The sequence below is a fragment of the Lolium rigidum genome, chromosome 7 (assembly GCF_022539505.1).
Source record: "Lolium rigidum isolate FL_2022 chromosome 7, APGP_CSIRO_Lrig_0.1, whole genome shotgun sequence".
NCBI classification, from domain to species: domain Eukaryota; kingdom Viridiplantae; phylum Streptophyta; class Magnoliopsida; order Poales; family Poaceae; genus Lolium; species Lolium rigidum.
Window position 1 is genome coordinate 326,749,381 of NC_061514.1, and position 19,777 is coordinate 326,769,157.

Genomic DNA, 19,777 nt, shown 5'->3' on the forward strand with positions numbered 1-19,777 from the left:
CTAGTCCTAGCAGCGAGTTGGGGATGCTCGGCTGCCGGTGAAAATCATGCTCCAACCCTGGTCGTGGCGGACGATGGCGATGTCACGTGTCGTAACCTTCTTGAAGGCATCGACGTCACAGTCTGTGTCTACTCACTCGCGCGTGCTGCTCCGGGGGAAACCCTAGATCTGGATCTCTCGGATCGTACGATGGCAGTGCTCTCTACGTTGTTCTACCTCTTGGGGCATCGTTTTTGCAGCAGCTGCTGGATGGTGGTGGGTTGCGGTGGTGTGGTGTTTATCTACCGCGTCGACGATGGTGAGTCTCGGCGGCATGGCGCAGTGGATTATCCGTGTTGGATGTGGGATGATGAACACGCGTAGGACGGTGGTGCTGTGAGGCGTCATGGTGGCGTCGATGGAAGGCCTAGCAAGGTCAGTGCGGTGATCTCTCTTGGAGATGGGTTCGACGAAGATGGCTGTAGCGATTTCTGCGCCTTGTGCAATGGCGTGCGCTGAGGGTCTGCTTGACTAGTTGTGCTTCTCACCCGTCAATGGGCGGCTTGGGAATGCATTCGGTTTTAGATGATGTGCGTTGGTGTATTGCTAGGGTACTGGTGCTGTTCATGGTCACCCCGTTCATCACTCTTGGCCAGTTGTCGCTAGAAAGACGGTTCTGTTGCGGTCAGAAACCCACCGGCGGGCAGCGACGGGCAACACCGTAGAGCCGGGAATCTCCCAGGACTGCGGCTGGCCCTGGTCCCTCCGAGCGACGGCCCGCAAAGCCTTCGGCACGCACGTCCGATGCTGATGCAAGGGCGTGCCACCTGACCCAGGAAGGTGTTGGATGATGCCTCGCTTAGTTTCCTGCATGGCATACACGTAAACATTAAATACGAGCCTCGATCGGCTCTCAGGTTATCCTGTGAATCGGCTCAAAGAGCCGATCCACCCATGATGCGTACGAGGTGTACGATCGGATGGTGGTCCTGCTTGATCAAGATAAAGCTAAAGCGACCTACTACGATTTGGGGTTTTCACCGCATAATCGGAACATCCTACTCGTGATCGAGCTCGGCGGCCACGCACGGTGATCGTAAACCGACCCTAGACAAGGCCTAAAAACCAACACGAAGTTGATCCTCGGAACATCCTGTCTAGGGCTAGCAAACTACACCCTACGCGCCACTCGGATCCTTCGACCCGTTTGTAAGGCCTAACGATGCGGATATTAAACTAATCCTTGAAGATCAAGGAGCAATCATAACGGATCGGATCTACTAAACAATGATCAAGCGGGGTGCCGCCCTTACACCCAAGATAGGCGTAAGGGCGGCTAGATGCCTAAGGGTTGCACGACGATAGCATATGATATGATGAACAATGCTAACCCTAAAACATCTATGATAACTACGTTGCTCGCCATCAAAAAGGCTTCAGCACGAGCAACGCATGAACAACGAATAAACGTGTGCTGCCTAGATCGCAAGATGCGATCTAGGCAGCATGGTGCTTACCCGGAAGAAACCCTCGAGACGGGGGAGTTGGCGATGCGCCTAGATTGGTTTGTGGTGAACGTGATTGTTGTTTATTTCATAAACCCTAGATACATATTTATAGTCCGGGGGACTTTCTAATTCAGGCGTGCACCTAACCGTGCATGGGTTAAACTCTAACTTCTAACCGACACGTATCCTACTATGGTACAGATACACGGGCACTCTAGCCCAAACTTGATACACAAGGCCGATTCATGTATTTCTTCTATGTATATTCTTCAAGCCCGTCTCCAATCGCGGCCCACCTCTGATCCGGTCAAATTCTGGTGATAACACATGCCCCCCTGGTTTTGGAAATGACATTTCCAAAATCATTAAGATTTTCCTTCGTCGGGTCATGTCGTGGCAGAGCAGAAACCGCCGCAGTATCCTTCATCATGATGCCTTGCCTCCTCCACTTCTCCGCGTGGCCTGACCAATTTTTTTTTTGTTGGGCACCACTTCCTCGGAAACTGCTGTGGCATTGAATCTCCACCATATCCTCTTTTATTCAACCGTTCCAAACAGTTCGCTTCTTCATCCCCTTCGCATTAGCACCCAAAAAACCCTCCTGCGCCACCATGTCTTCTTCCTCCTCTTCCTCTTCCGGTCTTTCCTATCGGTCTTCCTCCTCCCGCGAGCCGACGCCGGAGGACATACGCGCACCAGAAGAGTGGGACCAGGAGGACCACGCCTCCTCCGTCCGGTCCGAGGACGACAAGTCCTTGACCAGCGGAGATGAAGATCTCCGAGTTCCTCGCCGATGGGGAACTGGAATCGGAAAGCGAGGATGACTTGTTCCCCTGGGACGGCTGCCCCTCTTCTGAAGAAGAGGAGGAGGAAGACGACGACGATGACTCCCTCGAGGGCTACCCGCCGGCGAAACGCCTCCGCACCTGGTGGGACGACGACGACAGCGATGATGACGAGGAGGATGAAGCTCCCGTAGAGGGCTACGGGAGCAGCGACGAGGAGCCCACCGGCAGTAGTGCTGATGAGAGCTCCGAGGACGACGACGAGGGCAGCGACGGCCCGTAGACTAGGATCTGCTAGTGTAGGCCTAGTAGTAGTAGATTGGTCAACAGACCCTTCTTTTGTTCTTCCTTCTTTGAGCAATCGGCTCTTTCTTTGTAAGAAATCATGTTTATTAATGAAGAATTTCCCCCAATTTGATCTTGCCGATTTCTTTTAAGCTAATTTAGCCGATGCTCAATGAGCCGATGGCAACGCATCGGTCCTTCACAATCTACCCTTCAACTCTTCGACTGATGACTTTGAGACCTGGTGGACAACATGGAAGACCCTTGCCTTCACGAGGGTCCTTAAATTCCTCTTACCAGCTCCGGTGATCCTCCTCTGCAAAACTCACCATCATTGAAGAAGATTGCGACGCAGGACCAGCCGATGATATTCCAATCGGCTTCTAGAAACAGAGCATCTACCAGGTCAGCTGCCCCCCGAGTCTCAGTCAAGGCGAAACAGAGACGAGGACACGCAATTCAGACACATGGACCTGGGCTCGGTCATATCTGAGAAAGCTACCATGCAGAGCCAGCCAAAGCCGATCACCCCTCTTCCGTTGAAAGCCGATACTGCAGATGGTCACCGGCGGCTTTAGAAACCAAAACTCCTGTGACAAAGAGTTGGAGATCCTCGTGTGGTAGATCCTGTGTCGTTGTGCTACCGTGTGGTAAAACCTTTTTTTACGGGCCGATTTTTCTATCGGCCCCCAATATTTCACTGCACATGTATCGCACATGTTCATCTGACTAGGTGCCCCCCGAGCCGATTCTGCCAGGTTACTACTGATATCGGCTCTGTGATTAGCCAAGGCACTATATGTGAACGTCGGCTCTGTTAGGACCAATGTGGACTTCTTCCAGCTCATCAGCCGACGCAAACCCATTGCCCATTAGATCGACGTTGGACCCAGGCAGAATGAATGGTGAGGATAATTTTGGCCGATTGCTGGAATCGGCCTCCATGTTGCTCGATGAAGGTTGTGCAATGTTCCTCCATAGATCCTTGGGGCCGATCACCTGGATCGGCATCGCCACGTTTGTTCATAGATGCTGCTCTTGTTACACGGTCAGGCCGGTGGATAAAACCAGCCTAACCCCGTCCTTTGTCACGTCGATGCGCTCACAGTCGTCCAAATTGATGCCTGAGAGTGGCTCTTGGCCTGATGTCTCCCAAACGTTCATGGCAGCCGTTGAAATCTCGGCTGAATCATCTGCGTGGACGACTTCTACTTCATCTCCATCCCACTGTATTAGGCATTGGTGCATCGTGGATGGAATGCAACAGTTGACGTGGATCCAATCTCTCCCTAGTAGGACAGCATAGGAGCTCTTGTTGTTGACAATAAAGAACGTCGTAGGGATGGTTTTCCTTCCTACGGTCAGATCCACGTTCAGAACACCTTGTGCGTCAGATGCTTGGCCGTTGAAATCGCTCAGTGTCACATTGGTCTTGATCAGATCCGAGCTAGAGCGTCCCAACCGACGTAGCATGGAGTATGGCATAATGTTAACTGCCGCTCCGGTGTCCACCAACATCTTGTTGACAGGCTGCCCATTGATGTAACCTCGCAAGTACAGGGCCTTCAGATGCTTGTAGCTTCTCTCTCGTGGCTTCTCAAAGATGACCGGCCGTGGGCCGCAGTCAAGTTGTGCCACGGGTGCTTCGTCTAATCCTGGAGCACTAAACTCCGTTGGAAGGATGAAGACCATGTTTGTGCCGGCCGATGTCTCGTCATCGGCTTTCTTTTGTCCGGGCGCCACTCTTTCCTTTGTGGCCGACCTTCTTCATCCGGGGTTCGCTGAATTTTGGCGGCCAGATCAGGCCGCGCCTTCCTCAACGTGTGCAGGTATAACCTTTCGGCTTCCTCCAACCCACGTAGTCGCTGAATCCTTCGCTTCTGGGAACGGCTGAGCCCATCAGGGCACCACCTTGGCCGATGATACTTGTCTTCTTCATCATCGTCCTCTAGTTCCTCGAGATCTTCCACCCGAGCGGACTCAGCATGCTTGTTCCGAGGCGGGAGAGGCCCTAGACGTTTGAACACATACATGTTAGCTGCATCCTTCTTCTTTTGTTTACATTCTGGGCAGTTGCCGATTGTAGGCAATCGGCTCATTCCTGAATCCCAGCAGTGTCTGAAGAAGGGGCAGTCCCAGTGCCTATCCACGTCGTCTTGCTCTCTCGACTTTTCCTCGGCGTGGCGCTCATCCCGCTCCTCGTCGCGATCATGCCGACGGTGTCTCCTGGCGTCTCTAACCAGACGATATCTTTCATCATCGTCGTTGTATCGCCGGCGTTGGTCGTATTGACCCACGTACTTGTTGAGGAGGTGATTAGAGAGAGGTCGCTGATATCTTACGTTCCTCACTTCTCCCTCTGTGATGTAGCGCTTGCCATCGTGACGGAGCCGATCGCGTGGAGCGGCTTCCTCTATGTCCTTGCTATGAGAGCAGCTGCCCTCATCTCCGTCCTTACCAGAGTGGTGCCCAGGTCCTACCATGTTGATATTGCACGAGAAATCTGGCTGGCACCCTCCATGGTAAGTATACTCCACAATGTTAACGGCGGGGAAGGGGTGTGTGTCGACCTTCATGGCGTACTGGCTGAAAATTAGCCGCCCTTGTTCTATCTCCATTTGGACTCGTTGACGCCACACCCTGCGGTCGTTGGTGGCGTGGGTGAACGTGTTATGCCATTTGCGGTATGGCTTTCCGTTCAGCTCTTGCACCGTGGGGATCTTGTGGCCTTCGGGTAACTTTAGCTGCTTCTCCTTGAGTAAGAGGTCGAAAATCTGCTCAGCTTTGGTCACGTCGAAGTCAAACCCTTTTGGAGGACCTTGTGGCTTAACCCATTTACCGGACACGGGGCTTGCCCCCCGAGTCCATTCAGCCACTGCTACCTCTTGATCTCCCGCAGCACCTTCATCTTCATCTGCCTCAACCAGGACCACCGCGCGCTTGAATTTATCCTGGTAAACATCCGGGTGGCGCTTGTTCATATGCCGGCGGCTTCGCACCATGTGCGCCGGTGAAGGGTAGTACTGTTTGGGAGGCCACGTCCTTGATTGATGATGAGAGACCCACCACCGCCAACTCGACTGCTTCTTTTCACTTACATGAACCGAATAGCATCGGTTCCTAATGGTCCTGAAGCGCGGACGTATTCTCGCCACTGTTTCCCCGCGCTTCGTCGTACTTGTGCTAGATCGGCAATGCCAGCCTCGGAAGCCTCGCGAGTGATACTGCACGTGGAACTGCTCTTCCAAGCTGCTTCCAAGTCCGGATTGAGTTTGGTGGCAGCGATGTGTACCACCCGAAAGCCGATCCTGTGAGGGACTGTGCGAAGAACCTCACACGCAGCTCGTCCGATGCTCGAGATCGTGCCCAGCTGTGCCAAATATCGGCTCACATGCTCGATGGAGCTGGAACCATCTGATCCATTAAACTTGGTGAAATCAGGGAGCCGATATTTGGGTGGTAGCGGGATCAACTCGTACTCATTGGGGTACGGCTTGGAATAGCTGATTGCCCTCTTTTTCGGCATCATGCCGAACTGGTCTTTCAGAATTGTACAAATCTGATCCGCGGTGATGGTTGCAGGCGTCGAACTCTTAAGATTCGCCGGGGTGGCATACTTAGCCAGCCATGCCTGCTTTTCCAGCTCTGAGCCAACTGCAGGAGCTGAGCTCTGGAGGTTTGTCGGAGTGGCGTACTTAGCTAGCCACGTCTGCTTCTCAAGATCTGTTCCCGACATTCCTCCTGCTGTTCCAGAAGTCCCTGCTGTTGCAACCTGGTTCGAGAGTGCCCAGTTACTGCAGTCTGGCACGTATGCGCACGTGTATCCGTGGGGGATCTCCTTGGGCACCTCATGTAAGAATTGGTAGTCACTAGGGTCACTACCAATCTTGTAGACGACGTATGCCGATGAACTCGGCACTTCTGGTGCTGCCAACGCAAACGGCAGCGGTGGACGGGACTGGAGTGGCATCTCTCCTTGGTAAGTCCCCAGAGCTGGTCCTGGCGGAGAATGCGATGGCTCATGATTTCCTGGATCACGCGCAGAGCGACACGCTCCAAAGTGTTCACCGAGGCTCTCGGAATGGCGGTGCAGCGAATGAGCCACCATGAAGTTGATCTCCTGACGCAGCGACACGGTGCGTTCTTCTGACGGGGTGGACAGGTCCACTCCATCGAGCGCGCCTTCAGGTGAGAACCCTTTCCACCTGATGCCATGTGAGCGGGTTATGTGGAAAGAGCCGATGAGGTCGGCTTCGAGGACTGCTTTGATCTCGTCATGCTTCTTCTTGAGCTCCTCAGTCAGATCCTCGTACTTGACCGGAGTGCCTTCCGCCATCTCAGATGTAGATGGCGATGCGGTTGATGTCGAAGATAGTCCCACCGGGCGTGCCGAGAATGTGTTGCGGTCGGAAACCCACCGGCGGGCAGCGACGGGCAACACCGTAGAGCCGGGAATCTCCCAGGACTGCGGCTGACCCTGGTCCCTCCGAGCGACGGCCCGCAAAGCCTTCGGCACGCACGTCCGATGCTGATGCAAGGGCGTGCCACCTCACCTATACCTGATCAGGAAGGTGTTGGATGATGCCTCGCTTAGTTTCCTGCATGGCATACACGTAAACGTTAAATATGAGCCTCGATCGGCTCTCAGGTTGTCCTGTGAATCGGCTCAAAGAGCCGATCCACCCATGATGCGTACGAGGTGTACGATCAGATGGTGGTCCTGCTTGATCAAGATAAAGCTAAAACGACCTACTACGATTTGGGGTTTTCACCGCATAATCGGAACATCCTACTCGTGATCGAGCCTGGCGGCCACGCACGGTGATCGTAAACCGACCCTAGACAAGGCCTAAAAACCAACACGAAGTTGATCCTCGGAACATCCTGTCTGGGGCTAGCAAACTACACCCTACGCGCCACTGGATCCTTCGACCCGTTTGTAAGGCCTAACGATGCAGATATTAAACTAATCCTTGAAGATCAAGGAGCAATCATAACGGATCGGATCTACTAAACAATGATCAAGCGGGGTGCCGCCCTTACACCCAAGATAGGCGTAAGGGCGGCTAGATGCCTAAGGGTTGCACGACGATAGCATATGATATGATGAACAATGCTAATCCTAAAACATCTATGATAACTACGTTGCTCGCCATCAAAAAGGCTTCAGCACGAGCAACGCATGAACAACGAATAAACGTGTGCTGCCTAGATCGCAAGATGCGATCTAGGCAGCATGGTGCTTACCCGGAAGAAACCCTCGAGACGGGGGAGTTGGCGATGCGCCTAGATTGGTTTGTGGTGAACGTGATTGTTGTTTATTTCATAAATCCTAGATACATATTTATAGTCCGGGGGACTTTCTAATTCAGGCGTGCACCTAACCGTGCACGGGTTAAACTCTAACTTCTAACCGACACGTATCCTACTATGGTACAGCTACACGGGCACTCTAGCCCAAACTTGATACACAAGGCCGATTCATGTATTTCTTCTATGTATATTCTTCAAGCCCGTCTCCAATCGCGGCCCACCTCTAATCCGATCAAATTCTGGTGATAACAGGTTCAAGTTGATCTTTTTATTTCCCTTGTTGAGCTTTGTGAATAATCTAATTAAAAAAATTGTGTGCATTATTTGGATGCAGAGCTTGGGGTTGTGTTCCCATTTTGAAAAATAAAAGGATATTGCTTCATCCAAGTATCATTTTCCCTTAATCTAAAAAAAAATTCCTTTTGTATTTTGTGACACCTACATATAATTATGGGAAGATATAACCGCAGCTAGAGATTGGCTTAACATCTAGAACGTATCAAAGAACGTATCAAGTGCGGTGACTGCCGTTGACGAATGGAAAATGGAAGGAGGTCCGAAGGCCTCTGTCACCATTAACTTGATACTCTCGTGGGGGATAAGGGAGCTTGCGCCACATCGTGCACCTCCATTAAAGAGCCACATACCTCTACCAATCAAAAATAACTAGGAGACTAATTAATTGCTCCAACACGATCATATATAATAATGAAGTACTTCCAACACAATCACCTAATGATAAGACATTCTAAACAAAGATACATGAAGTAGTTCAGTCAAATGATAAGAAAATCTAAACATGATAAACTAAGATGCTCTGTCAAACATCAGGCTTTCCCGCCAGCGCCTTCCAGTTAAAGCCTCAATAAATTTGATGTCGTTGGAGTCTGCATCGTTGTCGCTGAATAATCATCCTCCTGCTAGTACTGCTGACCCGTGTCGAAGGGGTCAACATCCTAGTCATATTGTTGGTCCGCACCGGAGAGGCCAGCCTCCTGCCGGTGCTGGATGGGTGGGCCTTCCTAGTTGAACACCCGGCGTTTCAACACCTGAACACATGTCTCAGCGGGGATGATGGCGCAACCTCAGGATCAAACACAGGCAACTCAGCCTGGTGGTGCTCCTCCTTCTCACCCTTGTTGGCCACCCTCATACCGTATTGTGCGAGTAAGTAGACAATGTCTCGAAACTCAGGAAAGTTGAGCCCGCCTTATCGTTGAAGTATTGCACCGCCATACATTCATAGGCTTGTGCCGCCTTCTTTGGGTTCGGCCAGGTGCCGAGATAGCATTTCTCTGTGGTGATGATGATTTTTGTCCCTAGGAGGGATTTTTGTTGTTCTTGTGCGCACCACGGTACTTACACTTCCGCTCCGATATGGTACTAACAACACTTAAATATATCAACATAATAAATAAAAATTATCAATTTACACTACGGTAGCAATTTACATTACACTAGCATTTTACACTACACTACACTAAAGGTATTATTTTTCTAACAAATTATCTACACACTACACTAACATCATTAACATCACTAACAACTACACTATTTTTCTAACAAATTATCACATACTACATTAACATCATTAACAACTATAACATGTTTCTAACAAATTATCTACATACTAAACTAACATCACTAACAACTACACTATTTTTCTAACAAATTATCTACACACTACAATAACTACACTATGTTTATAACAAACTATCTGCATATTACACTGACATCACTAACAACTACTTCCCTTCGGCCAGTTTTATAGGACTTCTTAGCCATTATATAGGTTCAATCACTTTTATTTGTATCTAGTCTATTTTTAGTGTAGGTTCACTTCTTTTGTTTTGTATCTAGTATACTCTGAAAGTGTCTTAAACATCTTATATTAGTGAACAGATGAAGTACACACTATTTTTCTAAAAAATAAATCTAAACACTATATTAGCATTTAGACTAGCCAACAAACAGTTACATCACTAACAAATTATCTAAATAAAATAAACTGGAGAGAAAGCGGCATCACGGCACTCACCAAGCACGGTTGGTGAGGCGAACGGTGGCGGCGCGGGGCGAACATCAACAATGCGGGGAGGACCAAGGTGGGCGGCGCCAAGGATGGCGACGACGCGGCGAGGAATTGCGACGATGCGGAGAGGGAATGGTGGGGTGACGACTCGATGATGTCACGGGGGGATCATAGCACGTGTGGCGGGTGGCGCGAGGGTCGACGAAGATGGGGAGTGAGAGAGTGGGGGAATTGGAGTGACTGGGTCATGGTCCAAAATCTGAGGGTGTGGCCTAGAGTATACCTCAGGTGTAGCTCCGTGGGCCATCCCACCAGAGTTTGGGCGTGGATCGGGCCACCAGGGCCTAGTGTTTATCGGCAGCAAAAATAAACTTTGACATGCCTCCGGTAGTTAAATACTCGCGACATACTGTATTTATGTACGTTGCCAGTATTTTGTCCAAATACCAACGGCGTGGAAATTTTGTGGTGTCGCTCATATTTTACTCATATAGACTATTTCCTACTAGTGCTCGAAAACGTTGTGTATGAAAGGTTTCGCACCAAAGTGGCATGATCTAATTAGGCAATTTGTTGAGGGGTGGTTTGCTGGAATTTATGTCCATAACGATATCAATCATTATTTTCAAACTAGAAAGGGACTGAGGCAAGTCGATCCCCAATCCCCGTACTTTTCAATATTGTCGTGAATATGCTTGTTATCTTAATTGCGAGACCAAAAGAAGATGGTCAAGTAGGTGGAATCATACCCCATGTAGTTGACCGTCCCCGGGGCGCGTCCGACGGTACATGGCACACGCCCAGGCAGCGGCAACTCGTCGATCGGGGCGCCGAGTTCAAGGCTGCATGGCTCATGCAGCACAGGAGTCTTGCCCGGTACGCCGATCATGTCGTCGTCGCCGGTCGCTCCGTCCATGCCTAACATGTCGCCGCCATTGCGCTCTTCACCGCCGGCCATGTTAGCCTCACAGATTTCTGGGCCTAAAGGCAATAGCACTACACCTTTGCAATCCTCAAAACGAACAGTAGTTCACATGGTAACACCCAAACGGAGCAACTATACTGATTCTCCTTTGCCTGGGTCGGTACATCATATGGTTAGTAACAGTGATGATCGCTTTAATGCAACTATTATAACCAGTCCAAACAATTGTGTTTCTCAGGCAAATGGTGGTGCCAAGAAAAGCATGACACCGGGTACAGTGGCCACCCCAGCAGCTAAAGCTTTCTCTACTGAAGAGGTGATTGCTTTTGGCAGCATAAAATCACAGGAGGCAAGAGGTGTGAGGTCAACTGGAAGACTTCGAGCTCAGCCTAATACTGATGCGACCCAGCTTCAAAAGGCTATGATGCTTGCACAAAGGCGAAATGAGAACTTTGCGCAAGGTATTTCCCAACCACACTCGTTACTTAATTTTACAGATGCGGATATTATCCATAATGCTACTGCGCTAGGGATTTCTATGGGTAGTTCACTTTCGGAACAGGTTAGTGAGGCACATAAAATTAAAGAGAATGAATTACAAAGGACATTAACTATTTTAAGGAAAAATGAGTCTGTTTCGAATAAGTGTGGGGATACACTGCCTTGTTTGATTGTTTCACGTGCTTCGGATTTAGTGGTGGATCTAGATGATGAGGATCACCTAATGGATGATAATGGGTTGTGCTCAGCCCCTGTTGCAAACAAGATAAAACGAAATAAAAAGAAAAAGTCTTATGATAAGAACAAAGTTAGACGAAGTAACAGAATCCGAAATAAAAATTCCAAGTAGATGGCTATGAATTCGTTGTGTGGTTTGACGTGGAATAGTGAGGGATTTGGTGATCCGGGCAAACATCTTTTTGTGAAAGAATCTATTAGAGAACATAGACTAGATTATATTGCACTTTTGGAGACTGGGAGATCAAATTTTTCGGTTCCTTTCCTTCGAGACTTATCATGTGGAAAGGATTTTTGTTGGTTCTGTTTACCACCCCAGGGTCGATCCGGAGGTATTTTGGTTGGTATCAACACTAATACTCTAAAGGTTAATAATGTAGTAAATGGTGATTTTTGCGTCAAATTATCTTTGAAATCAAAATGTGATGGGTTTGAGTGGGTTTTGGTACCAGTGTATGGGGCTGCCCAAGACTCTCTCAAACACGAATTTTTGTCCGAGCTGGTGCGGTTATGTGAGGACGAGCCCTTACCCTTACTTCTTGCGGGAGATTTTAATATACTTCGAAAACCAGAGGAGAAGAGTAATAATAATTATAATCCTCGATGGCCTTTCATTTTTAATGCAATTATTGAAAGCTTAAATCTGAGGGAAATTGCGCTCTCTGGGCGTCAATACACTTGGGCTAGTCGGCGTGAGACACCTACTTATGAAAAATAGGATCGGGTACTGGCTAGCGTGGAGTGGGAACAAAAATTCCCATTGGTTTCGGTGAGAGCTCTACCTCGTTCAGGGTCTGATCATACACCGCTTCTTATTGATTCGGGAAATCATGCACATCTAGGTAACAAGGCTCGGTTTTCTTTTGAGTTGGCTTGGTTTCAACAAGAGGGGTTTTATGAAATGGTGGCAGCTGAATGGGCTGCAGGTCCAACGGGGATTTCTCCTATTGATACATGGCAAAAAAAGATTAGGCACTTAAGAAGATTTTTAAGGGGATGGGCGAAGAATTTAAGTGGGAAATATAAATTAGAGAAGGAGAGGTTACTTCAAATTATTGAGGCCCTAGACATTAAGGCAGAGACTTGTCCTCTATCTACTGTTGAGAGGGATAAATTAAAATTGGCTAATGACAACTTGAATAAACTTAGAAGGTCTGAGGAAACAAAATGGGCACAAAGAGCGAAAGTTAAATATGTGCAAGAAGGAGGCAATAACACAAAATACTTCCACTTAATTGCTAATGGGAAACATAGGAAGAAGAAAAATTTTCAACTTGAACAAGAAGAGGGTACGATTGTTGGGGATGCAAATCTTAAAACATACATTACTGAATACTACAAAAAACTTTTTGGTGAGCCGCAACGCAGTACAGTAGTAATGGTAGAGGATAGAATTGATGACATTCCTCAAGTATCGGCGGCTGAAAATGAGACTCTGATCAAAGACTACTCATTCAAGGAAGTGTATGAGGCGATTTCACAGATGAAGCATAATAAAGCGCCAGGACCAGATGGTTTTCCGGCGGAATTTTATCAAACTTTTTGGGAAGTAATAAAATCGGATTTGATGGCACTTTTTATTTCATTCCAAAGAGGAGAACTACCGTTGCATCGGCTAAATTTTGGGGTTGTTACTCTGCTTCCAAAAAAGGATAATGCGACACAAATTCAACAGTACCGCCCTATTTGTCTACTTAATGTGATTTTTAAGATTTTTACTAAGGTTGCCACCATTCGTATTTACGAGGTAGCTCATAATGTGATTAAACCTACTCGGATCTGCGTTTATGCCGGGTAGACATATTCTGGAGGGAGTAGTTGTGCTTCATGAGTCTATACATGAATTACATAGAAAGAAACTAGATGGTGTTCTTTTTAAAATTGATTTTGAAAAGGCATATGACAAGGTAAAATGGCCCTTTTTACAACAAGTTTTGTGTATGAAGGGGTTTGATGAAATATGGTGTAATCGGATTAAACAGTATGTTCAAGGAGGGAGTGTGGGAATTAGGGTGAATGATGATATTGGTCACAATTTCCAGACTAGGAAAGGATTGAGACAGGGGAGATCCTTTATCTCCAATTCTCTTTAATATTGTCGCGGATATGCTAGCCACTCTTATTGCTAGGGCTAAGGAAGCGGGACAAATAGGGGGGCTTTTATCTCATTTGGTTGATGGCGGCATTTCAATATTACAATATGCCGATGACACAATTTTATTTATGGAACATGACATTGCCAAAGCACTTAATATGAAGTTGATTTTATGTCTATTTGAGCAACTCTCCGGATTAAAAATTAATTTTCATAAGAGTGAGATATTTTGTTTCGGTAAAGCAAAGGATACCGAAGATCAATATATGCAAATTTTTGGTTGTGAGGCAGGAGTTCTACCTTTTAAATATCTTGGTATTCCTATCCATCACCGAATTTTGAGAAATGCTGAATGGAATCCGGTTGAGAGTCGTTTTGCTTCAAAACTAGGATGCTGGCGGAGTAAAATGCTTTCTTATGGGGATAGATTGGTTCTCATTAATTCGGTCTTAACAAGTTTACCAATGTTCATGTTATCTTTCATGGAAATCCCAGTGGGGGTTAGGAAAAGATTAGACTTCTATAGATCCAATTTTTTCTGGCAATCGGATGAACAAAAGAAAAGATATAGACTATCTAAATGGAACATGCTTTGTAGGCCGAAAGATCGGGGGCCTGGGTATTGAAGTTTTGGAATTAAAAAACAAGTGCTTACTTAGTAAATGGTTTTTCAAAATCCTTAATGAACAAGGTATGTGGCAAGAAATTTTACACAACAAGTATCTACATTCTAAAACTTTAGCGCAAGTTGAGGCTAAACCTACAGATTCACCTTTTTGGAAAGGTCTGATGAAAGTGAATTCTGATTTTTTAGTAGAGGGTTTTTCAAGATTGGTGATGGCGGTTCGGTACGTTTTTGGGAAGATATCTGGCTAGGGGATGCCCCTTTGGCACAACAATACCCCTCTCTTTATAATATAGTTCAGCATAGAGATGTTTTGGTATCTACCTGTGCTGGCTCAAACTCCATTAAATATTACTTTTAGGAGAGACCTAAATGATCACAAATATACTGAGTGGTTGCATTTGTGTCAACGATTAATTACCATCAATCTTACCGATGAACCTGATAAGTTTGTATGGAAGCTTACAGATTCGGGATTGTTCACAGTTAAATCTATGTATCTGGATTATATGAATGGACATACTAGATTTCTACGCAAATATTTATGGAAACTGAAAATTCCTTTAAAGATTAAGATTTTCATGTGGTTTCTTAATAACAAGGTTTTACTTACCAAGGACAATTTGGCAAAACGTAGATGGACAGGGTCTCAAAAGTGTTGCTTCCGTGATGCAAATGAAACTGTTGAGCATTTGTTCCTTCTTTGTCCTTTTACTACTATCATTTGGAGGATGATCTACTTTGCTTATAACATTCCGCCACCAATGAGTATCAATAATATGTTTGGGAACTGGTTGTATGGAGTTCCGAAGAAAGATAAAAATAAAATTAGGATTGGTATTTCTGCTATATGCTGGACAGTATGGAATACTAGAAATGATATGATTTTTAATAATCCGAAGAATACTAACTTTTTGCAGGTTATTCATCGAGCTGTGCATTGGATACAGTTATGGGCTTTCCTGCTACCGGAGGATCAGCGCAAGGATATGGATATTGGCTGCAACAAGCTGCTGATGGTTACGCAGGATTTCTATTACCGGGCTACTGGGTGGCGACACAGTAATAGGATAGAGTATGGCTAGCCTATTTAGGTGTCGTTGTTTCCGTTGGTTGATTCATGTCGCAACCTTGTCGGATCCTTGAATGTAATTTCTCTTTTATTTATTTATTTTTGTTCTCATACTCGATACTTCGTGATATTTAATAAAGGGCCGTGTGCATCAATTGATGCAGAGGCTGGAGCTATTGCTCCTTTATCTAAAAAAGTTGAGGGCAGAGTGTCCATCCTACAGTATGCCCATGACATGATCATGTTTATGGAGCATGATTTTCAGAATGATGTTAATATGAAATTAATTGTATGTATCATCAAACAACTTCCGGGATTTAAAGACTGAGAATGATATTTTCAATTTTGGAAAGGTCAAAAAGATTGAGAATAAATACAAGCAAATCTTCGGATGTATTGTTGCCTCTCTTCCTGTCAGATACCTAGGTTTCCCTGTCCAATATAGAAGACTATTAGACAAAGAAAGAATGGAACCCGGTGGAAACCCACTTTGAGAAGAAGGTGGGCTGCTAGCAAAGAAAGCTACTATTATATGGTGGTTTGTTTTTGCTTATTAATTATTTTCTAACAAGTTTACCGATATTCATGTTATCTTCCCAAGAGATACCTAAAGGGGTTCAGAAAATATTGGATTTCTATTTGTTTCTTCTGGCAAAGTGATCAACGTAAATGAAAATATATAGTAACAAGATGGTGCATCATTTGCTAACCCAAGGACCAATGTGGTCGGGGGATGGAGGTTCAAGACATTAAAAATAAATGTTTGCTCAGTAAGTGGATGTACATACTTCTAAATGAGGGAGGTGTGTGGCAAGAGCTACTACATAATAAATACCTCAAACATAAAGCATTGTCACAAGTGACTACCAAACCAACGGACACTCAATTCTGAAAAGGGTTAATGGTATTCAAAGATAAGTTCTTTAGTAGAGGGTCACTTAGTTTGGGGATGCGTCGTTGGCCAACCCTTCTCTCTAAAGTATTGTGCGGCTGAATAACTTTTGAGTTGCTCAATATGGGAGCTCATTAAATATCGAATTTAGACGAGCCTTAAACGAAAATGACTTTGAAAGTTGGCTTCAATTAGTGCGAAGACTAATGTGAGTTAATTTAACAACCGAAGATGATAGAGTCATATGGAATCTTTCAATCCCAAGTTCTGTCACTAGCGAAATCTTTGTACGCTGATATGATGAATGGGAATAACATTTTTTTCGAGGAAATACATTTGGAAATTGAGGTATCTCTAAAAATTAAGACCTTTATGTTGTTCCTTCATCAAAAGTTTTTCTCACAAAATACAATTTAGGTAAGTGAAATTGGAATGGTTGTAAGAAATATGCTTTCTCCGACTTAGAGGAGTCTACTAACCATCTCTTTTTTGCTGGTTCATTTGCTTGTCTTGTTTGGAGAGTTTTGTATTTTACATTTAATGTTCCTCCATCCGCCAATGTTACCATTATGTTTGGAAACTAGCTAAATGGAGTTGAAAAGCAAACTAAAGCTCGGATAGTATATGTGTGTGTGCTTTAGTATGAGCATTGTGGAATTGTAAAAATGATATGGTCTTTAAGAAGATTGAAACTGCTCATTCTTTACAAGTTATGCATATGGCTACTTTCAGGATCCGCAAACGGCCCTATCTGCTACCGAAAGCGCAATGGACGCATATGAATTTTGGATGCAGCGTGCTATCTGTAATTAGGGTGGCTGACGACTTGTGTTAGACATATCACTAGCAAGAAAACCATATGCTTCAGAGCACTATTTTGATTTTTTTTTTCGTTGGTCGATATGTAGAAAGAAAACCCCCTCTTCGTTTCTCCCTTGGGCTCACATCGCCATATCACTAGCAAGCACTGAGCAGGAGAACTTGCGCTCCGCGTCATCCCATCAGTTCAATCACATTTCCATCGAAAAACAGAAAATTCGTGCCTCTAATTGTAGAATAAAAAATGACACGACATGGAGATACAAGACATAGATTTTGTAATTCAAAGTTCGCCGTCGCAGATGAGAGAAATCAAATTAAAATTAGAGGAGGAGTAATCAATGTCTCAAACAAATGGATCGAAAAGTCTACTGAAGATAGACCGAAAAGTTGATCTGAACTTATTTAACGTACAGGGTGTGTCAGATGAAAATAACAAGAAATTATTGTTCACACTGCAAATCAAACCCTTCGCTTCTTTGAAGAAAGGGTGAAAAACATCGGACAGATTACCGATATCGGCTCACTCTTTAAGCATGACTCGTATATATATCGCGTGTGTGTGTATAGCTCAACGTACGTCCTCCAAAGAACTCACGGCTTCCGACCACCACCTCCGTGGTCGCCGCACACGCCGGCGTCGAGGGTGTGGTAGTTGACATACCGGCTGGGCGCCGACGGCGGCACTCGGAACCTGCGAGGCATGCACCCGTTGGCCGCCCGCGAGCGGAAGATCGGCTGCCGGCGGTGCAGCCGTGCTCTCAACGGCACTGACGTCGGCGGCTGCCTAACCCTCCCCTCACCGCCGGCCGCCGCAGAAACCACCAGCAGGAGTAGAAGAACGATCATGGCGACATGGGTAGGCATGGATCGATGAAATGCTGTGTATGTTATGAGGCGAAGCTAGATGGAAGGCGCAGTGCTAAGATCTGTAGGGTTCTTAAAGACACGATAGAGAGAAGGGGAGAGTGAGAGAGAACAGCTCATGGCTAGCTAGCTAGAGAAAAAGAGAGACGAGACCTTTGCATCGACCGATCGAGATCGTCGTACTCATGGACTGCTAGGCTGTGTATCCGTGAGGATGCTCGTGCAACGGAGTTATGGCAAAGCTTTGCTTGCCTGCGTGGAGAGGTTGACATGCTGGCGATCCAGGATTGGACTTGGCCTAAAGCAAGCAATTAGTTGACGTGTCACATGCATTGTTTCGTGGGCGCGTCTAGCGGGCGGCCGCGTGCCCAATAGTCAAACCGAGCGGCCGGCCCAAAAAGGAAAGTACCTGTCGGCTTTGGCTGAAAAAGGTAAGCCACCTGGGTCCACCACCTGGGTGCCGGTTGGCTGTTTCTGGCACGCACCAGATCCCGAAAAAACAGCGCGGGAGATCCTCCCTCCAATCCCCGCCCAAACCTAGCAGCTCCCCCAGATCCCAGATCCCATATAAGGTCCAGATCTGTCATACCAGAACCAAAACCTACCAGCTCGAGCTCCCAGCTCTTCGTCAACCTGGAGCTCCGTTCGTCTGCCTCCAGCTCCCCATCTTCCTTCGTCACCTTCCCAGCTCCCTTCGTGAAGCTCCCAAATCCCTTCGTCAACCTCCCAGCTCTCCATGTCTACGAACCAAGAACCAAGCATCTCCAGAACAGGAAGATTTCCAGTGGGATCTTCAGATCAGGTAACAAAAACTGAACAGAAACCTTCAGAAATTGCCTATAGATCCTCCTATTCCTCTCCTGATAGCCTTCTTTTTTCATCAAAGAGAAGCTATGGGACATACCTGCTAGTTGTCTGTGAAGTTTCTTGCCTATACAGTAGTAGGATTTTGCTCCTGCATCTAGATTGAAGTTTCCCATCTAGATTGGAAACTATCAGGCAACTTTTGTTCTTGTTAGCCATGCATACTATGTGCCCATGTAGTAACAGGCAAAAAATTTGGGCAGAATATGCAACTGGTAGCCAATTTGAAGCAAGTACTATGAGGAACTCGCAAGCTGGTAATAATTCTAGGAAGAACAAGCAAAAAAGGAAGCAACTTTGTTACCCATGCATGCAAATTCCTTGCCTAGTACAAGCAACAAGTAATGTTTCCCGTGCAACTTGTAAAAAATAGGGTGAAAATAGTAGAGTAAGCAACTTTTTAGCCTATGCATGCAACTTCCATGCATAAGAGAAGCAACAAAAAATGTTTCCCAGTGCAACAAGTAATGTAGGATGACACAAAAGTAGAAGCAGGTAACTTTGTAAACCATGCATGGAAATTCAATGCTTAATAGAAGCAACAAGTAAATGTTTCCAGGCAACAAGTAATTTGCAGGTCTGCACTACGGCACATAGTAGAAAATAGAAGTAAGGATCCATCAACAGAAAATGGAACACATATTCAACAGTGGTCTTGACATCTAGAAAGAAACTCCATGCTATGTACAAATCCACATATCTGCAAACTAGAGCGTGCACCTAGCCAAGAAAAATGTACTCTGTTCTAGGTAAAAGTAGCAATTGATGTTGAGGAAGTCATGATGTTGTCCTTTGCAATTCCCGTTGCACTTTATATCTTCTCTCGTCAACGATGCCTATGTGTTTATAAAACAAGGTGTTAGTTCCAAGTCAAAAAATGTAGTTGTAAGAAGTAAATATTTGCAGTATGCAATACATAAGTAGTAAGGCATGAACATAAAAATTAGTATTATGTTGATAGCAACAAAAAAGTACTCA